The sequence below is a fragment of the Helianthus annuus genome, chromosome 6, assembly GCF_002127325.2.
Source record: "Helianthus annuus cultivar XRQ/B chromosome 6, HanXRQr2.0-SUNRISE, whole genome shotgun sequence".
Classification (NCBI taxonomy): Eukaryota; Viridiplantae; Streptophyta; class Magnoliopsida; order Asterales; family Asteraceae; genus Helianthus; species Helianthus annuus.
In genome coordinates, this window is record NC_035438.2 from 111,912,839 (window position 1) to 111,917,888 (window position 5,050).

At 36.9% G+C, this 5,050-nt stretch overlaps 1 pseudogene; it reads left to right on the forward strand.

Annotated features, from left to right (window-relative positions):
* Positions 1-242: 242 nt before the first annotated feature.
* Positions 243-2,708, forward strand: LOC110897113 (annotated as a pseudogene).
* The last annotated feature ends 2,342 nt before the right edge of the window (positions 2,709-5,050 follow it).

Sequence of the window (5,050 nt, forward strand, 5' to 3'; positions counted from 1 at the left end):
TTGCTTTGTTTGTTTTTGCCTAGACTTGGTATGCCAAGTTTAGTAGTGTGTGTTGTTTTCATGACACACCCTGTTTTTATTTGATGGTAGATATATAAAATTTCACCGGGGTAACCCTTTACCCAAAAAAAAAAAAAAAAAACTAATTATTATAATAACGTGACCCCAATTGCAGCCAAAATTTTAAAATTCGTGGCTTTCCCTCCCACTTATCATTTTTCCGTCTTTTAACCTAAATCTATTCTCCCCCACTCCTTGTAACCTTAATCAGTATCCCCTTGCTGCTCTGTTTGTTCCACGCAGCCAACCCCCACCTTCGATCATGTTCTTCACCTTCAATTGATGGTTTTATCAGGTTTTGATTTTTGTTATGTTGTTCAAACATGAAAGGTTTAAAGATACATACCAACTGCTCGATGAAATGCTTCAACCAAATTGAGTTCTCTTTCACATGTTTTTCTTATAAGTGGGTCCTTGGTAAAAACATTCTCTAGTACTTTTGAGATTTAATCTGATATGGAATTTTGACATCGATCATGTGTTCAATTTTGTGATTATTACACTTATTATATTATCATTTTTTATATTACAAGTTGATTGGTTTTTTATATAGGTATCCATATGTGACGGGTACATCCATCAGTGGGATCAAGTACAAGGATGGAATTGGGATCAAGTACAAGGATGGAATTCTCATGGCTGCTGACATGGGAGGTTAGATAATCCTTAACAACATCAGACTGTTGTTAAATATGCTATATATCTGTGGGTGTTTGTATGTATATGTTAGGTGCTATTGAGAATATCTATTTGTTTTTTTCACCTAGTAGAACTACCAATGAGTTTTTAATATATGGATAAAGCACACTAGGGGTCCAAACGAGCCGAGCTACTCAAGCTCGGCTCGAAAAAAGCTCGAACGAGCCGAGCTTAAACGAGCTCGAGCTCGAGCCCGAGCCTAAAAACAAGCTCATTTAGTAAACGAGCCCGAGCCCGAGCTTCGCTTATCGAGCTCGAGCCGGCTCGCGAGACTAAACGAGCTTTCTGTTTATATATTTTTTATTAATATATTACACATATATTTATATAATAATAATTACCATTTATATAAATATAAAAAAATAACTAAATTGTATGTATAATAATAATAATTATAATTAATCTAAATTAAATAATAAATACTAAACGAGTCGAGCCCGAGCTGAGCTCGATCTTGAAAATTTACCTTCGAGCCGAGCTCGAGCTTTAGACATAAAGCTCGAATCGAGCCGAGCTCAAGCTTGAGATTTCATATGTTAAACGAGCCCGGGCTCGGCTCGTTTGCACCCTTGCAGATTTATCATTTCTTGCCGTAATGGAACTGTGTGATGGTTGAACTACCATTATTTCTAGCAATACTGTTTGCTGGCTTTTGTGTTCACAGGGTCATATGGATCCACCATTCACTACAAGAGTGTTGAACAACTAAAGCAAGTGGGTAAACATTCTCTTATTGGTGCAAATGGAGAACTCATGTACCTTGATGAACTCATGTAAGTATCTGTGATACACATGTCTATACATTTTGGTTGTATTCAATAGGGATCTTTTTAAAAAGAGGTGGAATAATGGACAGGGTGTACAAGCCAGAAAACCCAAGGTACAACAGTTAGATGCATAAGAACTCCTTGGGTACGAGAGGCTCGCGCCTCAGGCCAAAAAAGCCCAGAAAAATCCCAAAAAGCGCCCTTTTTGGCGCTTCTTGTAATTACTCTAGCCGCGGAGCGAAAAGGCCCCAGGGTGTGCGTCTCGCGCCTTTTTGACACTTCTTGTAATTACTCTAGGCGCGGAGCAAAAAGGTGCGCGCTTTTTAAAACCAAGAATAGGTCTACATTGCCACCTCTACTTCTAATTGTAAGTTTTAACTTGTTTGTTGTAAATAATGATTGATACTATTTATAGCTTTCATGACAATATGTGGGATGATGGGAACTCACTTGGACCTAAAGAGGTGCACGACTATTTATATATGTGCAGGTTAGCATGATCGGTGTACATTATGAGGATGATCATATCGCGACTGGATTTGGAAATCACCTTGCCCGACCTATACTTCGTGAGGAATGGAGGGAGGACTTGAGTTTTGAGGAGGGTGTCAAGTTATTGGAGAAATGCATGCGTAACCTTCTATACCGTGATAGGTCTGCTGTTAACAAGCTTCAGGTAATATATTTAAAAACTTCATTCTTCATAAACTATATAATTTTATAAAATAAGTTAGTTTAAAAACTATGTTCTTACAATAATAAGTTATGGGTCTTAAACTTGAGCTAGTTGTAGAACATTTATAACTCTGATTCATAAAGCAATTATGTAACTGCATAACCACCTCTCTTTCACTATATTTGGCAAGCACTATGTACAAGTGTTTACGCAGCGGTTTCCTATTAAAAATTGGTTATGTACTGAACGTGCACATATACAGATGGCAAAGATTACAGAAGAAGGTTTGACCATCTCCCCGCCTTACTATCTCAAGACGTTTTGGAACTCTGCTGCTTTTCAGAATCCAACAGTCGGTACCGTGGGATCATGGTAGTATCTTTGACTTGGTCTTAATCTATCTCTCTTTATGTTTAAATCTGCTGCTAGGATCTGATTGTAAGAATACTATTTATTTGAGCATTTTGTTGCACAGTGAGACATCCATCCATCCATCACATTGCATATCTATGTGTTCTTTGTCAGTATTTATATTCCAAGAGAATAATAGTCAGTTTCCGTTTTTTAGTTTTTCTTGCATGCAAATAAAAACAAATCATTATTGTATAAAGAGAGGCTCGTTCCTACTCAGAACTTTTAGTAAACAGGAAGTTAAATATGTGTGTAAGTGTATGCTTTTTAAACATATATATAATGCCAGATTATTTTTATATTTTAAATGTAAATGATGTTTAATATTTTTAACCAATATAAGATTAATATTTTTTTAAAACAAATTTTTTAATTTTATTATTGTTTCGTCACAAATGTGTAGGAAAGTTTAAAAATATATTTTTTATTTTTTAATTATTTTCGTCACAAATGCGTAGGAACGTTCAAAAAGATTTTTTTTTAATTTTTTTAATGCCGTCGGAAATGTGTCAGAAAGGGTAGTGTTGAAAATGCGTCAGAAATGGGAGTGTCGAAAATGCGTAGAAAAAATGTGTTGGAAATGCGTCACAAAACTAAATATAAAAACGACTGCAATAATAACACTATAAAAATAAATTAAAAAAGTTCGTCGAAAATGTGTAGCAAATAAAAGATAATCCTGATAATAATACTCAAGAAAATGTGTAGGAAAGGTGTAGGAACTTCTGACACCATATTTTGGTCGGAAATGCGTAGGAAGTTGCGTAGCAAATGCGTAAGAAACCAGTTTCCTACGAGGGGTTTTCCTACATACACATTTCCTCGTAAATTAGTCAGAAATCGCTATTTGTGACGCATTTTTGACGAAAAACGGTGTAAGAAATTTTGAGTTTTCTAGTAGTGATACAACAACCGAACCTGCGCCTTTCAAGTTGATTCTTCATCCAATGGGCGTAGAATGTAACCCACTTTGTCACGCTCAAGATTGTTGATGTCGTTTCCCTCCAGGTATGGCTTGAGCCGATGGCCGTTCACCACTTGTTTCATTTGAGTGTGAACATCTTCAATCTCTATATCACCAAATCGACCCACTTTCCTAATCACATAGGGCGCATGCATTTACTTTTCAATTTGCCCACAAAAAGCTTCAATCTAGAATTGTACAACCACACTTTTTGACCCACTTCAAAAGTTCTCTTCCGCAACTTTGCGTCGTGAACCTTTTTAAGCTTGCCTTTATATGCAGATGCACATTCGTACGCCTCATCTCTAATTTCTTCGATTTCGCTTAATTGTAGCTTCCGTATATTCCCCGCTTCATTATCATCCACGTTAACCGTCTAAATTGCCCATAACGCTCGGTGAGCTAACTCCATCGGTAGGTGACACCCCTTCCCATATACCAACCGATACGGGGATGTACAAATTGGAGTTTTATAGGTCGTTCGTTATGCCCATAATGCGTCGTCCAACTTGCTTGACCAATCTTTTCGATCCCTCGTACCATTTTCATCAAAATTTCTTTAATTTGTCGGTTGGACACTTCAACTTGTTCACTAGTTTGCGGGTGATATGGAGTAGCGATTCGGTGGTTCACATTGTAACGGTTCAACAACTTCCCAAAGTTAAAGTTTTTAAAATGTGAACCACCATCACTAATTGTGACACCCCAGGAAAACCAGGAAACCACGCAACCTAACTAGCTTCCTTAGTAACTACGTGCTAAATTTCGGGACGAAATTTCTTTCAAGTTGGGGATGATGTGATAACCCGAGTTTTCAAGGTCTTTCCTCGACATGTTATTCGTTTCACAATGGTGTTTGCATAACTTGTTGCCCTGTAATTGTGCACGTTTGTTATATGTTTGAGATATTGTGTTATTACTTAGCATATGATTAATGTGTTAATATGTTTAGTTTTTATAAACTTTTGACTTAATTAAAAGTTAAAAAACGTACTTGAGGAAACACTAGAGTTTCGCCGCAAGCAAGCTCGACGAAACATGGGTGTTTCGTCAACACCATGTTTCGCCAGGATGATGTTTCGCCGAAATGGGCCTCGGCCTAAAACAAAACCCAAACAAGCTGCCTTCGTTATTTAACGTAACCTGCCTAACCCTAGACCCATATTCTCAATTGTAAATGTCGGAAACCCTATCCCATCTCTCTAAACTTACGGCAACTTTTGTGAAGTTCCTTCTCTCGTTCGTCTTAGCATATCTCCGAGTATACGCAATTATTTGGTTAGTTTGTTCATCCATGTTGCAATGCATATGAATTACCTGTTGATTCATGATTTGAGGTACAAACTAGATTTGGTTATAGATGAATAGTATATATGTGGATTGATATGATTTCGTGTTTTATGACTGATCTTTGTGACGTGATTAAATTCCTTGGTAGACGTATCTTGGTACTAGTGATTTTGTATTAATGGT